Below are 23,306 nucleotides of genomic sequence, written 5' to 3'. Positions count from 1 at the left end.
TTCTAGATTTCAAACAAGAAGTTACATTGGTCAAGAGGATGCTCACCACTGCAACATGCTGTAACGCAAACTTTGTCAGAGAAATCACCAGATCCTGAAGCAGATGGGAGCCCAAAGACACAACTCTGATACCTGAACTGTTAACTTTTCCCTCGCTGCTGTTAACCACCCCGGCCCGGGCGTCCCGCACAGAGCATGCAGCGGCAGCGTCCCCTGCACAGGGCACACGGGTCAGTCAGTCCCACAGCAGGCCGGGAACTTGCCAGCCCTTTGAAACAACGACACGCATTTGAGACCACCTCGCTTCATGCCGAGAAGGAAGGAAACGAAAGGGAGGGATGGCGCCGGGCGTCACCCCCTCCCCAGGCGGCAGCAGCAGCCCTTCCCGGGACGGCCGGGCGCCGGGCGGGCAGCGTGTGTGGCGACCCGCACTAGAGTGGGGGCGGGCGGCGGGGAAGGGGGGAAACAGGAGGCAAGTCCGCCCGGCGACTCCCGCCACGCCGCCCTGGCACGCCGGGGCGGGCGACGGGAGGGAACCGGCGCCTGCCAGAGCCCCCAGGGTGACCCGGCTACCCCCGAGCGACGGCATCCTCCTGCCCCGGCCCGCGGCGGCCGCCGCTGCGAGCGACGGCGCGGCCGGCCGGGCAGCGCCGCGCGGGGCATTACCTGGCTCCCCGCGGCGCTGCGCTGCGGGCGGCGCGGCCGCGGGCGGCTCTCCCGCGCCGCTGGGCCCGCCGAGGCGCCGCCGGGCTGCCCAGCTCCTCCGCGCCTGGCAATGGCGGCGGCCCGCTCCCCCCCCCAGCCCCGCGCTCACTGGCTGCGCCGCTTCATGTGACCGCGCAGGGCCCTCCTCAGCACGGCCCTTTGTGTCCGGCCCGGCCGGGGCACCGGGCAGGCCGCCCGCCGGCTCGCGGGAGGGGCGCGGGGCCGCGCCGCCGCCGGACGCAGACCCGCGGGGGGCCGGCGGGAGCGGCCCCCGCGCCCGCCCGCCCGCCCGCCGCGCCGCTTCTGCCGCCGCCGGCCACTCACCGCGGGCGGCGCGGGCGGCCGAGTCGCAGTGCCGCACCAGGTCGGGGGCGGCCGCCATGTTCCCCGATGCGGCAGGATGGCGGGGACAGCGGCCCGCCCGCCAACCGCCGCCAGGGCGGCCGGCTCGCCCCCGCGCGCCCGCCCCAGCCCTCCCCGCGCGCCCGCCCCCCGCGCCCGCGCCCGCCCCGCGCGCCGCGCCCCCTCCCCCGGGCAGCGCGGGGCGGGGGGGGGAAGGGCATTAAAAAAAAAAAAAAAACCATAACGGGAAACTCACGGGCTCGGCAGGGTGTGCGTCACACCAGGGTTACGTCCTGCGCGCGGCGTCGTGACGTCATCCCGCAAGCTTCCCGTCTCCCCCCGCTCCGCGCGCGGTTACACACACACGCACATATACACATACACAGCCGCACACGCGTTCCGGCGGGGGGCGGACCGCGCATGCGCGCGGCTTCCCGCGCCGGCACTCCCCAGCCCCCTCCCACAGGGACTCGCGCCGTCAGGGAGGGAGGCGCACGCTCCCCGCCCCCCGCCCGGCCAGGTGTGCGACCGTTAACGGCGCGCGCGGCTCTCACAGCGCGGGCGGGGAGACACGGCCCCGGCGGTTGGCCTCAGACGGTCATTCCCGGCAAGGCTTTGAGGAAGCGTCTCTCACAGGCAGGAGGCAATCTTGCGGAAAGACCCTTCTTCAAAAGACAAACTGCCACATGAGGCTGCCCCCTGCTCCAGTGTGGCCTCCTCTCACCTGCGCCAAGCTCCACACCAGGCTCGGAAATGGGAAGTTGGAGTGTCAGTTGCTTATCGGTACCTTTCCCACAGAAAGTGGAAAACTAGGTCAAATGCTGAAGGAGCTGTACAAAAGAATTTGCAGTGCCAGTGCAAAAGGCTAACTCCTGTAACAAGCTATGATTGGCAAAAGATACAGCAGGGCAATGTGAGAGAGCAACAAGAAACATGAGAGCAAACAACATGAGAGAAGAAAACCAAGGGATTTTTGGTCTGTTTTTCAACAGGGAGGGAAAGGTATGAGATGTCACCAAGCAAATAGAAGCATATAGTGCCATTTTTGCTTCAGATTAATGTTTCTGATGGCTAACCCTGACACAAAAAGGCAGGGATTTGGAAGATAAAAGCAAGTGGATAAATTAGAGATAAGTTGATAAGCCTGATAAGTTAGATTTTTTCTTCAAGTTCACTAGGCCCAAAGGAGTTCACACTAGAATGGGAAGACTAAGGTAACTTTACAGGTGTAAGCCATCATCACTGAGGGCTCATGAAGACAGTTGAGATTTCAGAAGAAAAGGAAGAACATAGCACATGTAATTCAAAAGGGTGGAATAGGTAGAGTTCCTACTGTCAGTCACTCCAACCTCTATTCCTAGAAAAGTACTGAAGCAAATAATCCACATCTTTAAGTACATGGTAGCTAATGAAGTGTTAAGTTACAGCCAACATGGATTTGCCAAGAAAATCATATCAAACCAAACTCATTCTACTCTATGACAGTATAACAAGACCTGGGATTGGAATAGCAGTAGATCTGTTATGGCTTGACTTAAGTAAGTCTTTTGACACTGTGTCAGAGAACTTTACTAAGTGAGCAAGCAAAAGAAATATGATCTTCATGAAATTACTCTGCAGTGGTGCAAAACTACCAAAAAAGTAATCAGCAATGCTTCACTGAAAAATAGCGGGATATAGAAAATGTGGTTCCTTGGAGGTGGATATGTCCTATGTCTGATACCAAGTCTCTAATTATGTGAATGATGAAGTACAGTTTCCACTTACTGGATTTGCAGACAATATCAAATTGGCAAAGCTGTAAGCATACTGCAAGACAAGAATAGAATTCAAAATTCTCTTGACAAACTGGTTGCAGAAATAGGATGCAATTTAATAACTTAAAGTGCCAACTTCTACATTTAAGTAGGAAAATAACACCTGCACAAATACAAGACTGGGAACAAATGAATAAACACCAGGTCTTCAGAAAAGGGGTTGGGGATCAGAGTAGATCACAAACTAAACTTGAGTCAACAATGTCACACTGCTGTGAAAAAAGCTGCAGTACAGAGAGATGTGTAAACAGAACTGTCATGTCTAGGACATACAAAGAAATTCTGCTCATATTCAACATTGGTAAAGCCTCAGCTGGAATACTGTGTCCAGTTTTGGCTCTGCATTTCAAAATGTGTCTTTCAAAAAAGTCCAATAGAAGGGAGTTCAGAGAAGGGTGAAAAAAAATCAGAATTTTGAAAAACATGACCAAAAATTGAAAATAGAAATGATTGAGATTTCTTAGTCTAGAGAAGAGAAGACTATGGGAAGAAAAATACATCGTTCACTAAATTCACTGAGGAGAGGACAAAAAGTAATGATTTCAAATTGCAGTGGAAGAAATTTATTTGAGACATTAGGACAAGTTTACTGTGATACAGATAAATAAAACTGGCATATATTGTCTAAAGCATTCCGGAAACTGCATTAATGTAGTTTTTTAAGACTAAGATAAATAAATATTGTAAGAAAAGATTAAAAGCATTTGATTCTACTGTGAACTAATGGAGGCAGACTAGGTGATCAAAAGTTTTCCAGCATTTTTTTCTATAAATGCAGTTACTTTCCAGATATTCCTTCTGATGCTATTTTTTCTGATAGAAATGAATCCCAGAGATATTTAAACATTTAATGTGTTGGTGTAATCTTATGAACAGGTGTAGATATTCCTTTGGGGGTCTTCATGTTAAATTTGCATAGGTCCACATGTGGCAACATATGTCACATGTTCAGCTACTTTGCTAATTTACAGACTTTATATAAAATTCCGTCTTTAAAAGTAATGCTTTTGTTTAGTGCTCATGTAACTAGGGTCAATAGAGGCTTTTGCTTTGCTTTTTTTTTTCATGGTAACAGCAGAATCTTTCCCCAGAATCCGTTAAATTTTTTGGTATCTCCTGAGCTTCCCAGTTTAGGAGAAAGCAGTGAATGGTTTATTATATGGGACTGAGACCCACCAAACTCATCTCATTAGAGATTATTAAAAGGCCATTAAATAGGACAATTTTTAATCTCTACTGAGTTAGACTGAATTCAAACTGTTAGCCCACAGGCAAAAGGCTATGAATTTCATTAACAGTACCCTGAAGCATTCAGTCCCCTAATGAGTGCTAATGTTATTCTTCTGAGAATTAAGCTTGTTTTCTGAAAAGATACATTTATAAAGTCAAGTTCTGATATTTCGGAACATCTATGGACAGTTTTCCACTGTTCTTAAACACAAGAAACATTATTATCTTATGCAACCCTCAGACTTCTAAGACTTGGTACTATGTGCTTCATACTAACAGAAATACAAACAATAAAAACATGAAAAAGCAAATATTAATACTACCCCTATCCTTATTGCTAAATATAATATATTTTATTGTACTCAATTATTTTAAGGTCATCACATTAGCTTAATTATGCTTTGTCCCCTAGCAGATAATTTTTAACTAACACCAGCTCCTGCTTCAACTCTGTAATTAATAGTTGAAGGAAAATACCAAATTCTATAAAAGTATTAGCCTATAGAAGAAGATGTAATATGTTTTATTATATTTCACATTTATTTGTGAACAAGTAAATTCGTTAACATAAGGATATCTGAATTTTAGTTCTAATGCTGCCAAATCTCACAATTTTATCAAGAGGTTTAAGCTATTTAGCATTTTATTTAACACCCAAACTTATTACTTGAGCTAAAAGGCCCAATTCCATAAGCAATAGTGGATGCTATATAAAAATGCCTATGATCCACTCATTGTGGAGAAAGCAAAATCCACACGATTAAGATGACGGCCAGTCATGTCAGAACTCTAGCTCTGATTTCTAATTCTGTCAACAGTGACTCTGCCATTTGTGTGTAGACTGTGTGAAAGGTGGTAGCTTATCTTAAAGGTTACCTGATGGGTTAAGAAGAGTTGAGAAATGCACACAAATATTAAGAACAGAACATTCGAGTCCAGTTTTCAATGACACAAAAGTGGGATTGCATGTGTGCATACAGTAGAAATTTCAGAACCAACCTCCAATGAGGTGTTCTGGATTAGGGAAAGAATGTGTGCTTGGCAGTAAACAATCATACAGTTTGGTACTTGAATATTAAATCGAGTATTACACTGCTGGTTTTTGTTTCCATGAATTGTAGCTGTGATCCTGTATCCTCCACCAGTGTAGAGAAGGCCTAATAACAGTTAAAACAGCATTTGAAAACCTCTTGAGAGAAGGTTGCTACCTAGTTCCTCTTGGTCTTCAAAATGCTTATAAAAAGCTTAAACTAAAGCAGGCTTATTAATGTTAGCAGCAAAATATGATCAACTGAAACCAGTTTAGAAACTTGTTTCTTCATATGGACATTTTTATAGACAAATCTGCAGAGGGAGAGATGGGGCAGGTCTAATCTGAAGCATTTTGCATGAAAGAAGATTGCAAATGCCTCCTTGTAACACACACAGCAAAATCCCCATTGCCTGGAGGGAGAAACTTTTTAATGATAATTTCTTACATTTATATAGCACCTTTTATTCCCTAGGACCCCAAGCACTTCATTAACTCTATGCAAAAAGCTTCACCATGGAAATACAGCCACTGTATGCATCATTCTTTGAAAATTTCATTTTCAGTTAAAACATTTCTTTCAATAACAAAATATTCTGTTCATCCCATATACAGCAGCCAAAACAAAAAAGAGAGAAAAGATTAAATTATATAGTTTCAAGATGAAGAACAATTTAAACCTGTATGATTTTCAAAATGGTAATACACTCATGCAATGGATACATTGCATTAATCCCATCTATTTTCCCTCTCCATTTACTACTTTGATCTCAACTTTATACTGTAGCATTTGGTGACAGCAGAAAATTTTGTCTTCCATAACATTTCCAAAATTGAAATGATACTTGATGTCTGAATTTCTTTAGACAAAAATGGGGCTTATAGGGAAAAGTAGTATCTTTTATTAAATCCACTACTATAACTGGAAAAAGTAGACAAGCTTTTGAGCATGCAAGACCTCAGGCTTTTTTCAGCTATAATGGCTGTTTTAATAAAATGTCTTACCTCTACCTGCAAAGTTTGGCTTGTCTTAGTCCTTAAACCCTCACAACTACAAAAACAAGGCCCTACAAACATGGTTAGAAAGATATCTGTGTGTTATCGCTCAGTTTGCTGCAGAGATTTTCTTTCTATCCTACAGCAGTGTCTCCAGTTTCTTGTTCTTCTTACGACGATATAGTACTTATTTCACTAATATCAACAAATTCAGGAACTGCAGATACTGGCTGGTTCCACAAACAGTAATTAAAGTAGTATTTCTACTGAAATTTTAGAAGGACTAACATCAGAATGAATTGGGTCAGTTTGATTTATTTCAACATTATAAAAATTGAAAGAGGAAAAAGTGACTTTTCTTAACACTTTTTTATTTGAGCTGTTGATTCATGTTTTGTTGGCTTACTTGTTTCACAGCCTCTTTTGAAATACAGTTGTCAACGTTAATTAAAGAGGATTGTCTAGTCTTTTCTATTTTTCAGACAATGTATTTTCGTAATATAAATTTAGTCTCTGCTTCAAATCAAGATATTTTAGGCATCTTTGCCAGTACCAATTAAACTTACATCTTTCAGAATTGCCAGTAAAACAATAAGAGGGCAGTAAGAATGTATAGGTAAAATTATATGCCATTAAAACCTATGACTGTCTTAACAGTAATGCCAGGGTAAGGTTAGTCCTGAAATAAAATATTACATAATGGGAGAATATTTAGAAATTCTGTCTAGGGAAATACTACTGCTTGCTACTGTGAATTGCTTTTAGGACTGTCCTGCTGTTACAAGTTTTTTTAATCTCTGATCTAGGAATAAAAAAGATTTCCCATATTACATAATAAAGACAACTGACACTTTGTTTTCCTATTTCTAGGATTTTACCCGTAAGTACTAGTATAAAAACATAGTATCTGTTGCTTAAATTGGCTAAACCTCCTCTAGCCATTACAAAACAGCTTTTGTCACAAGCACACTAAATATGTATCCAGCCTCCCACTGCTGTGTCGTGTTTTCAGTTTCACCGCTAAGGAGTGTTATTGTCATAGGCCGTTGATCAAAGAGGAGCAGCTGCTGGGGCAGCATGGTCTGCCTGGCACAGTAGGCTCCATTTGTAGTTGCTCCTTAGGTACCACCATAATAAACATTATTAATTAACAAATCCTGGATTAATTATCAATAATAATTAATTAACCTTAGTCTTTATGCTTATTTTCTTTTATCTTGCCTTATTCTAACTCATCCTACATTAAAAAGGTGATAGCTAATCCTGTCTCTTTGTGCCCCTCAGAAGGATCAGGCATCTCTCTCTTCTCATGTCTGAGTTACTGAGCTCAAGTCTCACAGAATTCAAAGATCACAAGAAAGCAGATTAGTGTAGGAAAATACCACTATATATTATCACACTGACCTTCTTATAAACAACAATGTATTGCCTTGGAGGGTTGCCATTTGCATCATGCACAGGAAGTATTAATATACGAAAACATGCTATGAGCAACAAAACCATAACAAGTTTCTTCCTGAGCCTGTTCATGAATTGTAACTTAGTGGGAAAGGAAAAAAACTGCAGCAATAAAGTGGCCTTCAATAGGTGACAGAAAGGACCTAGATATAATAGCTATAAATTGTCATAGCTCCACTGAAACCAGTCTGTTGATTTTCAGTTCACATTATAGTGCTGAAATCAGACACAGAGAGAAGACAGAGAGAGTAATTTCAAGTTCCTTGTTTCAGGTGTCACACTGGTAACCTTAATGGATCCCTGCAAAGAACAGGGCATAAAAGAGTCCAGCTCCTACCACTGTCGGTCTCATGCCTGACCTTTGCCAAGACAGTCCGGTGCCTGGAAGGGTGGCGGGCTGGCGAGGTGTTAACTGATAGAGGGAGACTGCACGAGGCCTGCAGGGTTCTGGTCTTCCCCCTAGTTGTGTCACACCCCACTTCTTCCGACACCCACCTCTGTGACTACCATTAGGGTCACACCTGTGTCTAGACCATATATTAAAGACCTGAGCAATTTTAACGTGGGGAATTAGTGACAATAATCTTTTCAGGCACATTCCATCTCCAAATTTGTACTTGTCACTTCCACATGTCCCCAGTGTGCCCTATATGTACCAGTGAGAGACACAGCTAGCACAACATGGGGAAAGCCACCTCTCTCAGCTAAACACTATTCAAACACTCCACCAAAAGAGAAAAGATCTTGGCAGCTAACTCCCACCTTTTCTGTACTTCAAAGTCATCTGGACAGATTGAAGTCAGGACCAAGGTCCAAATGAAGATGTTTTCTCCAGAAACTTTTGCCTTTAGAGGCAAGTGCCATGTGTTTTAGCATCATTTGAAAAATGAACAGTATTTCTCAGTTGTCATCGTCATTGCCAGTGGAGTTGTATAACTACATACCAGAAAAGAATTCAAACCGCCTTCTTTCCCCCACGATTTCCTACTGTTCTGCCCTGTAGTTCCTGTATCAGCATCTGTCATTTCTCTCCCTAAGTCAGATGGACATACACCCTCTCGTCCATACTCTAGATACAAACAGTTAAGTAGATCTTTATTATTGTCTGCTTATGAAGCTCCAGAGGTTTGTGTATGGGAAGACATAATAATGATACTTAAAGAACAAGTAAAGAAAGCAAAAAAGTACTTTATTACTATTAATATGGAAGTACTGTGAAGCTTATTTTGTATTTAGGTAAGATCACAGCAGCAGAAAATCTGTTTGATATGCCACACCTTCTGTTTGTTTCTTAATTGTAAGGAGTTTGGTTTTGATCAAGACAATTAATTATGAATATAGCTGAGTTTTCTAACATCAGAGATAAAGCTTAGAAAAACTACAAAAGCTTTTTTAGAGTATATTCTACTGTATACATAAGCATATATCTTCAGGGCATGAAAACAGACACCTTTATAACTGAATCCTGGAAAGGAGAAAAAAAGATATATAAAACTGAGATTATTTTAGACACTCTTAGAGTTAATGTGCAATTCTGAAAAATTACCAGACTTTGTGATTACACGGAATCAGTATATGGCATGGTAGATAAGTGTATTTCATATTTCAGTTTTGTCATTGTAATGTAAAGTTTCCTCCTGCAGAATAAAAATAATGACAAAAATGAACAGAGCAGGTTAGAACTTAGGGTTATTACAAAGGGAGTTTTATCACCCAGTAAGTTTTTCTTTCCAACCTCCCCGCCAGTCCCTCTCTATGCAAATAGGGGGGAAGCATCTCTAGTTCCTCAGCTTGGTCACATCCTTTACCACTCACCTGCCAGAAGAGTATCTTCAGTACAGTGATCAAAGCTATATTAAAACTTCTGCTTCTCTCTTGTTCATCTAGTATTTCCAGATCACATCCTGTCTATACTCTCAGATGAATTCTTTGTGCTGCGGTTCATTTGCCATTATCCCATTCAAAAAATATTGTCTTTGGGATTTACAGGGAGATCTTGTATTATAATACTACTACTTTTAGTGTGAAACTCATAGCAACATAAAATGTCTCACTACAAGTTCAGTGAAATAGCTGCAAAGACTGCCATTGACTTTAATGAGCTTTTAATCAGGCTCAAAGAAAGAAAATTCTAGCACTTATTTTCCTAGTAATACAAATCAACATATTTAAAATAGCTGTAAAATAGTTATTTCAGTATCCTGAAATGCACGCTGTGTGGCAGTTTCTCAGACAAAAGAAAGAATGAAGAAACTTAAAGGAATTGTCATGTTTCCTTTTAAATTTTGTCCCAGTTTCACATTGCTCCAGAAGACTTTGGTTTCCAACAGTGTGTTCATAGGTCAGTGTGGAAATGCATTCAGGTAAGGCTTTAGAAATGTTTTTTTTAGTTAGGCCATGCAGACAATTCATTGAGTAAAAATGGGATATCTGTAAAGGCAGAAATAGCAGAGTAGTTCCATTTGGAAATTTCATCAAAAGAACCTATGTCTGAATACTTACAGGCAGTCTTCAAATCTATCTACTAATATCAGATTTGTCTCTCTAATTCAATCCCAAGCATATTAAAATTTCTTTGTAAGAAGTCATGCGTGAATTGTAATACCTTGGGCTTTGAGCTACAATGTTTATATTCTGCTTTAAAATAAAACAGTGAAACTGTTTTTACTTTACTCAAAAAAAGAATCCTGATTTTGAAACATAACAGGAGTGAATGAGGTAATGGTGGTTTAATATTTCATGTAGACCTCTTAATCAGCAAGTCATTTAACCCAATCAATGTAAGACTGTACTTTTAAAAGTATCCCATTTATGAATAAGCAATGACAATATCTTTGTCACATGAGTACATGTTATCAATTATGCTTTCTGGAGGAGGAGGGTGTCATCACATTTGTGGTAGCACACACAGCTTTTCACAAAGACTGTTAAAATGGCACATACTGAGGAAAACAGTGCTAGGATTAATTTAAGACAACAGGTACTCACTAAACATGAGCCCTATACAGTCACTTCCGTCATCAATGCCTTATTGTTTATTTAAACCCTTATACAGAAACAAGTACATATTGAGAGTTCATTTTATTCTTTGATAGTGGCCAACAGGAGCTGACACAATTTGAATTACAGGCCCAGGAAGTGGAGGGGTTGCACGAGGCCTGCAGCACTCCGGCTCTGCCGGCAGACAGTGCAAGGGGCAGCTCCGGCCAGCAAAGAGTTATGAGGAGCAGTGATAGCTCTTCCTGTCAGGAGCTTCAAAAGTAATAGGCTATGGAAAAATAGTGATGCCCAGCTGTTGAAGTTTTATTGATAGATCAGTTCTCCAGCACACTGAGAGCAGAGCGGCTGAAAACACCATCTGAGAGAACACGCTGCTTTTGCTGCGTAGGACCCACCAACAGAAGTCCATGGTACTCCATAATGCCATGGGGGCAACATGTGATGCTAGCAAGAGGGTAGGGCTGGAAATGGTGGTGACCCTGCAGGACATGGAGCCACTGTTTCTAGCCCTATGTATATGTTCATGTTGGCCCTTCCACGTTCCTCCTGCATGCTGTAGGATCACTCTAAAGTAGACCTGGAGGGAAACACTGAGAGAACCCTTGAACACAGACAAGCCAGGAATCAAGGTGGCTGCACAGGGGTGTCCCCACACTGCTGTGTTGGGTTGGTCCTGAGCACTTGCCTGAGTCTGAGCAAGTTCCTAGGGTGTTTCCGGGTCTCTCAGGCACAGCAAATGAGGCACATCAATCCCACAGCACTAACAGAATACCATGTAAGGCCTTTGTAGTATTCATGTGACAACTCATTTGCACCACATGCAGCCCACAACCTACACACTCCTGCCTACATTTATGTACAAAGCCTTACCAATCACCACCCTCCTGATCTTGCTGCAGCAACATGTTGTGACAAGCTGCCACTCATGAGGCTGGGGAAGGCCAGGGAAGACAGCAGCAGGCTCTGCAAAGTCACAGACAAGGAACAAGGTAAGGCAGCTGCCCCAGGGGGAAGGGAGCCAGCACCATGATACTGTGCAAAGTGAGAGAAACTCCATGCCCAGCAACAGCACCAGGCATGTCTCAGCTGCTGCTCTGTCGCACATGCCTGCTTTGCTATGGGCTGCCTTCACTGAAATCATATTTGACTCTAGGCACACATCACAAGTACCTGGTGGGACAGCACAGGCATCACTTCCAACTGAGGGGCTGCAGGAACACCAGGTATTTCCAGCGACTCTCCTCAGCCAAGCACTGACCTGGAGGACAGTCCCAAGTGTGGGATAGGACAAGAGCAGAAGCAGGAAGTTCCAGGCTTGCATACAGGCAGCTTCTGACATGTCTGAGAACATGTTGCATGAGCACGCTGAGTCGAGGAGGGATAAGAATGGCAGCATGCAGTTTGGATCAAGGCCATATCCCTTGTCTCTGCTTCATCCTCCCTTGGATAGCCGGCATCTCCATGGTATGTCTCTCAGACACTGAGGACATGTCCCTGTAACAACGAGAGCTGCATGGCCAGATGGCGCTGAACAGGTCTGGGCAGGTATGGCACATGTACAGGTCCTGAGTGCAGCATAAGGGCCAAGCCATATGGCTTTGTGGGATAGGCATGGGGGTGCTCCAGGCAAAGGCACGGAGGAGTGGAGATGGTCCAGACTCCAGTGTGTGTGTTGGGGGTGGGGGAGATAGAAAAGGTTTCTGAGGAATTTTTCCCCAACATCCTAGCTGGGGCACTCCCAGGGGGCCCCAGAGGGTATATGATGGCCAGACAGCATAGCCCTAATAGTAGCACAGGAGCACATTTACTGGACAGAAAGACATAGCTAGCTAGCTGGCCTCTTCAGATTTGGTGTTTTGTACGTTCTGAGTGAAACGAGGATATTTTATTTGCAGTTCCCTGGCTAAACAAATCCCACTTTCCAGTAGGAGCAGGCAAATTAAATGGCTTGGAGAGTTTCCTATTGCTTATTTGGAAATAAATCATGTGAGTGATGATCTGTGCACCAGAGGAAAACTAACCTACTATAAAATGCAGTATGCACCAGTGTCAGCTGACACCCAACTTGCAATGCCATCCTAGACATGGGATCCTTTCTTTGAAAGGTTATACGATTTTCAAAAATATGTCTTTGAGGAAGTGAATGAAAAAAATCTCACAAGTCCTATGTTTCCTTTAAGTTGTAAATGATAATTACTTGGCTTTTTTGATCAAAATTTACACTGAGCAGGGTATGAGAAGAGACTAATGGAAGTGTAAACTATCACAGAAGAGCTTGTAGAAAGAATCTAAATTTTCTCAGTATTTTTTATTTTACTTCAGTGGAACTATCTGTGTAAGAGGGCTGGCTTGGTCCAGATTTGATCATTCTCTTCTGAAGCCTGGCAGACTGCTAAAAAGAGAGCCTGGGCTATCATTCAACATCCCTTTTTATTCTGCTTTATGGGAATATTATTTTGATTTTCATTTTACTAGTATTTAAAAGCGCTAAAAGTTACTGCAGCTGTTTGGTCACACAATAACAGACAGACTCTAATTTCTCATGCATGGCACCCAGCATGGTATATCACTAAAAAGGCCCCAAACCTGCTCCTGCATTCTAATAAGTATGTGTGTCACTTTGTAGGAGATTAGAATCCTGTCCAAATTCTGCAGTCTAATAGAACAACAGTTGCCAAATGACAAAACCTATCAGAAAAAAACAGAGTAAAAAGGCATGTCTTTGTTTCAGATCTTCACAGCTTCAGTACTGGCAAGAGAAATGTCAAGGTTTCCAAAGTAAAGCCAGTTAACCACTATAACTGCTATTAAATATAAACAAGGACATAAAAATAGAGATGTTGGAAGCCAGAATAAGAACATTTGAAACAGTAGCTATGTATACAATTACAGTTTTGTTAACGTCTCCCACTACCGGAGCGTGCAGCTCCCTGACTGTGACAGCGCTGGGAACAGAAGCGTAGACCTCTGTGGCTGATAGCATTTAACCAACAACAGGGAATTCCAAGAAAAAGGGTTCTCAGTAGAGCTGCAGTATAGTGGGAGGAGGAAAGGGACAGCAGAGAGGTGCAGCTTGTTGCCCATTACTGTGACGCAGAGTACACGTCACACGGAAGGAGCAAGAGTACCTCCACTGTCTCTGTCCTTCGCCCCAGTAAACTCATCTCGTCATAGTCAAGGCAAGCGAGCTACGTACCGATAGCAGCGAGTTGTTTTGAAGCCTCTTAGGCAGGAAAAGAACAGATTGAATCTATTCTGCTGCAGTGGCAATAAGACAACATACACTGGTGTCCTAAACCAGAAAAAATCACTTGGAAAATAATATAAAAATGAGATCTTAATGGGCATCAGTTAGTGTGTTAAAAATATCACCATTTTCCTTGCACAGACACAGCTGTTAAATAAATGCATTACTCAACACTGATTATCCATATGACATAGTAAATGAAGATGGCATATTCTTAAGTAAGAATTATGATCTTGTCTGTACACAAAAACTGCATCCATTTAACTAAATCAGTAAAGAAATGGATGCAGCACAAGCCAAAATGTAGACAAAATGCAGTGGGTAAAATGACATGTATGTATGTATCTATTCAAGACTTACGATTTTGGCAGCCTTGTTTTCTGCACGTACAATGTTGGCGTTCTTATCGTCTAAACATGACACATAATGATCAAGACTCTGGAAGCGAGGAAGAGGAGGGGCAAGACAGTGATCCAAGGCTCACTAGAGGCTATGATGGCCTTTCAGTGAGCTTCTAAAGGAAGCCAAAAGAACAGAATTGTTCTTCTGCAGAATAGCACTGAACTGCTGTCTGAGGTGCGGCCATTATTGAACTACTGGTGTTTCAGGTATAGAAAAGAAATAAATTAAAATAATGAACTGATGTCATTAAACTACTGTGGTGTTGAATATATACTATTGTTAAAGATAATGAATGTTTTCAATTCATTATTTCAGGTTTTATGACAATATCTCTGTGATAAATACTTCTACAAATTCTAAAAGTCAGATACAGGAAGGAAGAGTCTGCATGCTATAAACTGCCACAAAACCAAAGACTTGTCAAAACAAAATGAGCTATAAAACCAGTAATATTCAGGCAACGTCACTCTCATTAAACACCTAATGATGCCACAGGCATATCAGTGGGGAAATGCTCATGAGGATCATGAGACATTAGGAGAAAAAATAAATAAATAAATTGCCTGCCCCTAAAACCGCTTGCCAAGCTGTTTGTATATTCTGCCGCAGGCAGTTTCTTGAAAAAGAGGGAGACGTGCGTGGAGATAGTCAGTGGCTATTAGATGCTGATGATAGAGAGGGCAAGCAGAAGAACTGATGCTAGAGATTAAGGGCTGCATTTTGCTTTCAGTTGTCTCACATGTCTCAACATTTCATAGTATTTAAATGAATCTGTTACATAAGGCATTTCTCCTGTCTACACTGCTCAGCAGCCATATTCTCCTTTCTGGTATGGATTGTCTTGGGAAACTTGCCAAGTTGTGAAAGAGCAGTGCATAAAAGGAAATCATGCTCAAAAGTTGGGGGGGGGGGGAAGCTGCAGGTGAACGGATTCAGTGCAGCAATGTATGTACAATCTTCTGTCTCAAAAAACACAGGGTGTAAGTGAAATGGGAGCCAGAATACTTTTACAAAAAGTACACAGGGCTAGCAGAGACCCTGAGCCATCACACTCACATTCCAGGGAGGGCATGAGCACAGAGCAGCAGGACTGCTCAGCACCTCACAGGCTGCTGCTTTAGCAGATTAGAAGAACAATCAAGTATTTTCTTTCAAAATGCTAGAAAAGCCCCATCCAGTTTGGGAGCCCATTACTGCCAGATGCTGAGCACTTCCTTTACACTTAGTAACAATCTGGACATTTTAATTAAAGACAGAGGGAAACTAGGGTGGTCCAGGCCCCTTGTAGGAGTAAGCTATTACCTGCCTGCCAGGATCTGCCCAAAAGACCTGGTATTTCCTACAGAATTCAGTGAATGTGCTCATTGTTGTTAATATTAATTATGCTATTTATTAATAGCCAAGCTCTCAGGTAACTGTTGGTGTTTCATCTCTCAAAGTCAAAGTGCTTTACAAAGGAGAGCATTATCAACAAAGGAACACAGACATCTACACTGGGGCTTTGGCACATAAAGAGCATCCTAGTTCACCTGTAAAGTAGATTTGCCAGTTGAGCTTTACTCTAGCCATCTGCCTTGGGGACAGTCTTTAAATCTTAAATGATTGGGGGGAGGAAAGACTTTTCAGCTGAAGTTCAGTAAAACAAACATCTACAGCGGATTAGGCAACCTGCGCAATGCTGTGCCTCCCTGAAAGACGCAGAGGTCAAGGACACTCTCAGCCTGAAGGTCTGCGACACGTGGGCAACCTCAGGGTGTCTCCAGAGCAGACCAGGGATTCATTGCTGCAAGGTGCTGCTGTGGATTATGGCACTGAGCACTTTCAACTGTCCCATCCCTGAAGACAAGATTTACTGTACCTTCACCATCTTCACTAGTAAAAGACAGGTGAGGGAATGTGCTTGGGCTGATATATTTTTGGGCAGCTTTGTACTGCCTACAGACTAGGATTTTTCATCTTAATGACCTGCAGCTGAAACAGATGTTTTGCTTTAGTGTTTTAAAAGCACTTCACAAAACTTAACACTAATTTATTCTTTCACAGTGCAGAAAAAAGATATTTGATATCATTACTCACATAACAGAACAACGTGAAAAATGGAAACAGATGTTTCTCATTTAAGCATGAATAAGAAGGAAGTGAAAGAAAAAAGATGATGTAGTAGTAATGATTAAGAAAAATATGATGGCTTGGTTAAGTTAAGACAATTTCTTATGGATCTCCATTCAGTCCTGAAAGATCTTTCTAATGACTTGGTCCCTGATTCAGCAAGCACGTGTAAGTGCTTAACTCCAGCTGTGGTAGTTGTTTCATATGCTTTATTTATAATGTTTTTAAAAGGTGTATAGCCAAATGGATATTTTACAGTTAGGAGCTGAGGGTGCAAGGATCAACAGCATTATTCCTGTAAATAGTAAAGCGCTGATTGCTCCATAAACTACAGACATCTGAACTTGAATACCAGAATAGAAATAAAGTCAAACTGAAAATACGTTGTTTCTTGAAGCCAGAAGTGTTTTGATTTGACTGCAGCTCAGGCAGAGCATTGTCAGGCCCCGAAGAGGCAAGTAGAAACCCACTGGGTGCTATGGGGGGGCTGCATGGCTCCGCTCTGCACAGAGAGCCTGCTGCCCCGGGACACGGCGGCTGGCAGGAGGGGCCCCTCTGCACCGGCAGCGGCCTCACCTCTCCCTGTCCCAGCGGAGGGAAAGGTCCAACTCAGCGAAGGGGCCTTTCCCAGCAGAAACCTTCAGGAAGCCTCCAGTGACTCAGGTTTCACCGACTGAAATGTGACCCTTTCCCAGTCCACCAATGAGAAGAAAATGACTGGCTGGGGGGAACTGGAGCTGGGGAAGGGTTAACATTCCCATACCTATGTGAGTCTGGCAGGATTTGGGTGCATTTCAAAGAACACATCTTTCATTTGAGTTACTGCTTTTTGTCTTAAACTGTCCTTGGAAGGTGAAGGATCCACACAGACCTGTGCACACCATCAGACTTGGAAAGACTGTTTTCCATCTCCTTTTCCTCCCTCCAGAGTAAAGCCCGGGCCACGACGGCATCACCCTGCCGCAGAGCCACCCCCCAGCACCCCCCAGCGTCCAGCCTGCCCAGGCCTCCCACCATGGGGCAGAGCTGCCTTTCACAGCGCTTGGAGCTGGGCGAGAGGCAGGGAGCATCCCCACTGCGGGGAGACCCTCCAGGGACCTTGCCACGCTGAGGTCTGCTCTGGCAGTTTGCGCTCCTTGTTACTCCTGAGAAAACGAAGCTCTTCCCAGCCTCACGTTGGCACCAGAATTATTTTTGGTCCAGCTGCAATGACACATTCTGCCCTCTCCAGTGCACCCTAGCCCCAACAGGCCTCACAGTTTAGCTACTCCTGATGTTCACAGTAAGGAAGAACAGCAAAAGAAACTTTCAGATTCCTCATGGATCACAGCACTTAAAAAAAATTTTTTTTTCACTTTATTACCAGACTGTTCTGATCTATTAGGAACCACTGGAAACAAACATAAAGCAGTATAAAATTCCTTTTTACAGAGGATTTTTTTTTAATTTTTAGCTTTCAATTTTCCTTTCTTAGAAAAAAATTGAAAACTAACATTCTCATTTTCTTGTTTGTATTTTAAGGACAATATTCCAGATCTAGAAAACTGTCACTTTCCACTCACCTTTTTTTGATACAAAAAAATGTTTCTGAGATTGACACTGACTTCAGCATAGCTGCATCGGGGGGAGATTTGGTCCTGTGTATGCAGTCCACAGACTGTGCATGCAGAATTAATAATCTCGTTAACATTACTATATGCAAATGTTCCCACGATGCAAAGAGAGATTTGTATTTCAGATTAATATTTTATGGGAATTTTGTGTGTACACAATAAATAAATAAATGGAGGGACACAAGGGGACATGCAGAACATGTGCATCATGTGTGAGAACTGCATTAATTCTTAAATGTTTGCAATGGCCACAAGATGGTTAAGGAACAAAAAGATTTATTATTGTAATTACATAGGAGGAGAGAATCAGAGAAGAGAAATGAGAGATCAAGGGAGTCGTTTCATGTTACAGTGTCTCCAGCTGCAGAGCTGGCTTGAGAGGTTCTCCAAACCCTCCTGCCCCCATCCTTTGCGCCCTGTGTGCCTTCCTCTGCCTGCAGATCACCATCCCTTTAACTGTGCCAATACGACCGTTTGCATGTTCATGCTCTAAACCAGCTCTTAATTACATCATGGAATCACACCCTTTGTCTATCTGGTCTCTCATTCATTTTCAGCTGCTCTATAATAAGGGGCAATACTATATAAAATGTCAGAGCTGGTACAGCCCTGCAGAGATGAAAAGAGGGGCACAGTGGGGATACTGAGAATAGGACTCTGTGATTCGGGTTTTAAAAAGGAGAGTTATTTGGAGAGAACTGTCACTGGCTCCCCATGTTTCAGCTCCTGGGTCACCCCCTTCCTCACCTAGCTGGTTGGCCTCATTCCATTGAAGTTTTATTGCTACTCTGGAATGACACGAAGCTCTCTCATGCTTTAACTATAAGAAATGTAATACTGTATTTGTCCAAAAACCTACATGAGTAAAGAAGATCCCTGAGGGGATATTATTAACTGCCTGCTACTTATCATTGATGGTTATTCTCTGAGACAACTCTCCTGTTTAATCTTTATGCTCTCGACAATAACCCTTCTCTCTTTTTGATCAAGTGTTTAATTTTCTTGAAAGATTTTCTCCGACTTTAGTTATTATTGAAGGGGATTTTAATTTTACCCCAACTCTTTAATGGCTAAATCTTGCATATCCACTATTTCAAATAGGGGTATTTCAGTTATTCTAAGTAAATAGTTCAAGGATTTGGTCTTGATAGGTAGCTGGAAATTTTCAAATCAAAACAAAATTGAAATTGCACTTCCTTTTCCACTTCAGAATAGAGTTTTTAGTCTCCCTGAGTGACCTGCCAGTGCACTGGAATAAGAAATGGGTACTGCTACAGAGCATACTCTGGTGTCAGAGGAGTCTGAGTGGCAGCCCTGTATGTGAAATCAGTTAGCTAGTTATTTCATCTGCAGCTGATCAAAGACAAACAAGATAAAAAAGACAAACAAAGGAAAGTGTTGATGCAAAATGTATTCTTATTTTCCTAGTCTCCACAGACAATATTATTTCTAAATTTCCTCTAATTGTTTATAGTAGAACTTTTAAGAATAATAGGAGAGAAAAAGAAAGAAAAAGCCAGCAGAGGTTCAGCAGAGAGCAAAGACAGGAAACCCTTGAAATCCGGTTGCTTTCCCTTCTCACAAGCATCCACAGTCCTTCCCCACTGTCAGTGCATCTCTGCAAACCCACTAGGAGTGTAGATCACAGGCAAGTATCTAACAATTTAATTCCATTTAGGGCAACCCAAACCTCTTCCGGAGCCAATAAAACATTCGAATGGGCCCACGATTTTGGTGGCTCTACTCTGTGTTCCAAATACTGGCGCGTTGTCTTTGTTGTGAGATTTGACTGGGTGGAGCAGACTTGCAGAGCACCTTGTTCAGCTCCCCGCAGCTGAGAGCTGAGCTGGGGCTCAGCCCGTCTTCCTTGAGCTACTGGGGAGGCTTTCTCACGTCCCACACAGCCTGATGCAATACAGCCATTTATTTGCCTTCCTCTCCCCTGCTCTACAATAACCCCCTTCACAGCTCCCCTCATTGATTCACTCACAGGATGAAATCAGAGAGATGCCAGGAGAAGCGTGGGATGCTGCTGTTCAGTGACCAGGAATTCGCATGAGAAAAAGACCTGAGTGAAAGAGCAGGGGAAGGAATTTCCTTACACTTTAAGAAAAACAATCTGGTGGCTGAAAGGGCCAAGCATCTAGACCACAGACACTGGACTATGTACATCTAAATCTACACATCCAAGCCTAAATTTTCCCATCTGTTAAAAAAAGAAAAAGAAAAAGAAAAAAAAAGGCTTGAAATACTTCTCTATTTCTCATCACAGTTATTGGGGTTAATTAATTAATTAATGTTTGTATACCACCATATTGTCAGAAAAATCTTTCCCCTGAATCCATGTGTTTTCAAATATTTCAGTTGAAGAGTTAAATAAATTCTACAAACAGGTTTGAGACAGGATATAAATCGGGGCAGATAATCTTGAGATGATAGCCTTAAAATTAACCTAATATTGCAAAATCTTTAAGAGCAACTATTTACTTTCCCTGTTCCATTTCTGTTGAGGCAGTTGGACTCAGCAACCCCATTTGCTTTCTCAGCATCTGATGCCAGAGTACACAAGCAGAACTGGTGGAAAGAGCACAGCAAGAGAGAGATGTAATCACCAAAGAAATGGAGCAACAGACTTAAAAAGAGCATGAATCTCACAGCAGGTCAGTTGAAATGGCAGCTGTGCATTTCTGGGCTAGTACCAAGTGTCCACTATGGCCTTATGAGAGCCTTGTGGCTTTAGATTTTGTCCCCGTTGACTAAAACATATACATATTTTCCAGCATTACTATCACTTTTTAAAAAGTACTAGCTCAGCCTTAGCTCAGGACAAACTTTCTCCAATACTCGATTTTTCTAATCTCCAAGACTCAAACAAGACATGTGTGGAGAATCTTTTTGTGCTGCCCTTCACATTTACATTCAAATCTTCCTTGCTTAATGAGCCATGGGCTGTTGCTCTGAAACAGAGGACATTAACAGTTCAGAAAAAATAAACCCCTGCAGATTAATCACCTGGCTTCATCATGGGCCCAATTCCAATCAGTAGACAGGGTGAAAGCAGAGTATCTCTGAACACCCTGTCTGCCTGATAAGCATGTTAGCAGATCACTACACTCGGCTTTGACAAGCATGTAGCATATGCGTCCTATTCCGCTGTTTATTTCAAATGAATACCAGAGGTCTCCAAATGTTACTATATTCACAAAACTGACAATTGTGTAGCCATTACATGATTCTCTTCGCACTCCCCCCTTCTCTGTGCCAGTGAAATAATATCTATTTCCTGTCTCTTTATTTTTAAAGAGAATGTCTTAGTGCTTCCCAAACACCACTAAACTGGTACATATCACTTCCAAGTCTGCCATGCAGTAATCCTTGCAAAACGATCTCCACACATTGAGAACCTCGCTTTGCTAGAAACTGGTCACTGACTCATGGTATTCATGCTCCTTCATAAACCACTAGTAGCTTTATTGTTACTTAGCCCAGCTACTCCATTTTAGTACAGGAGGGGCAGTAAAAGAAGCAAACATGATTAACTGTTGGCCAAAAGGATGACAAACCCATCAAAAGCCCTTTGCCAAACCCTGAACATAGCACAGACATGACACAGTGCTTAATTCTCTGGAAACACAGAGAAAAGAAACAGCCGCAGAGCCAGTTGTGCCATTAGCACAACTTCCCCCATCCCACAACAGACTAAGGTCAGAAAAGACAAATGTTATATGGTATTAAAGAGTTAAACAGACCTGAGCTGCTCCAATTTATGTAACAACAATACTCCCCCCATCACCATAACCCACCTTGTCACCCCTGCTGCCCCAGCCCTCCATGGTTCAGGAGACTTTTTGAACAGAGTGATTCTAGCACAAAATGAAGCAAGTACCAGCTCTATTTTTTGACCATTTCTTATTCATCTCCTTTCTCTTGTTGGGTCAAATCTCAGTCCCACTGATATCCAGATTTGGCCTATTAGCTGGAAAGGGTGAACCTCCATCCTCATTTCTTCCCTTCACCTATTCTAATAGCTTATTTCCCATGTTTCCATTTTTATAGCCCTTAGTGACTACAGGAGCGTGCTGCTTCGATTGCCTTTACTTTATCCTTCCCACAGGTCATGCAGGTCAGTGGCATACCTGGAATAAACTGGGACTGTTATTTCAACCGTCAGTTGTGCATCAGCTGAAAGGCAGACTCCTGCTGGCAGGGAGACTGAAGCAGCACAGAGCAAAGCAGCAGACAGCATCTTTGATGGCAACTGTGCGCTTCAGCTCCCAGCTGTTAACAGGTATCCATGGGCACCGTTGTTCCCCTGGCCCCATTTCCCTTTGATAATTTTGTGTTGCTATTGGCGCATTTCCCCTGTGACAATGCACCACAGGCTAGATCCTCCACAGATTAAAAACAGCACAGACCTGGGCAGAAAGCAACACTGTGCTGTCTCCCTGAGCTGAGGATTTGGCCCTCTGTTCTGAATAGTCCTCACAGACCTCATTTGATGGTCTCATCAGGCAGGGCACTGAGGAGCACCAGGTTTGATTAAGAACACTGTGAGCAGGGTACGCTCAGCCCCAGATTCCCCAGAAATGATCCTTTACAGACTGCAACCTGGATTCTACAAAATGATCCACATGGGGAGTTCCTGTAAATACAGTGGGGCTTCAAACATCTTTGCAAAACTTTGGCCTATGCTGGGGTCACAAGCCCTGGGCTCAGGCACCGTTAATTCACCACATCTTCATAGAAGCAACAATACTGCCGAGAGGGATGCAGACATGTTTGCTTTATGATGACGCAGAAGGACTCTGCCTGGAGTCTCCCAAACAAGCCTTTCCTCTCCTTTAGTGGCATGCAAACAGTGCACGCTACATGCTTTAAATGGGATTCAAGTCACTTCTTTCATTGCTGCTAGAGCAGGTACTGCTGGAGATAAAAGCAACTGTCTCAGAAGAGCAGGTATGACATCTGGTACATAGCACCAAAAATAAATCTTTAACTTCCTCTCATACCTGCCAAATCTGCCCCAAGGAAATAAACTTGGGAAATACTACAAATCCACACTCTTCTCTGATTTCAAAGGAAGAACTGACCTTTTTTTTTTTTTGTCCATTTTACACATTTCCTATGACAAGATCAGTTTGCTAAAACAATGGGATATGTTTGGAGTAACCAAAATCATAAAAGAAAACTGCATGCAAATGAAAAAGCCAAGCAGCCTGATGTTTGCTTTGGAGGTAGTTCACGCTAATACCACTATTTATAGCGCAGCAGCACCTCAGGGATCCAGTCATGCTCAGCACACCTACTTGGTAGGCACTATACAAATATGAAATCTGATAGTCCCTCCCCTGAAGCGC

General features: G+C 42.9%; 1 protein-coding gene across 7 annotated transcripts in view; it reads right to left on the bottom strand.

The window, feature by feature from the left end:
* ZNF644 (zinc finger protein 644) overlaps positions 1-1,339 on the bottom strand; it is a 57,082-nt gene extending 55,743 nt beyond the window's left edge. For 4 of the 7 annotated variants that reach the window (XM_067300946.1, XM_067300952.1, XM_067300949.1 and 1 more), the window contains exon 1: positions 1,304-1,339. The gene's annotated coding sequence lies outside the window, so the exon portion shown is untranslated. Of the gene's footprint in view, positions 1-1,029; positions 1,147-1,303 lie in introns of those variants that run through there. The other 3 variants (XM_067300947.1, XM_067300950.1, XM_067300951.1) reach the window with 2 other exon arrangements.
* Between the last annotated feature and the right edge of the window lie 21,967 nt (positions 1,340-23,306).

This window comes from Apteryx mantelli, chromosome 8 (assembly GCF_036417845.1).
Source record: "Apteryx mantelli isolate bAptMan1 chromosome 8, bAptMan1.hap1, whole genome shotgun sequence".
In the NCBI taxonomy this organism is placed as follows: domain Eukaryota; kingdom Metazoa; phylum Chordata; class Aves; order Apterygiformes; family Apterygidae; genus Apteryx; species Apteryx mantelli.
The sequence above is the reverse complement of the archived record's forward strand: the minus strand, read 5'-3'. Positions and strand labels throughout refer to the sequence as shown.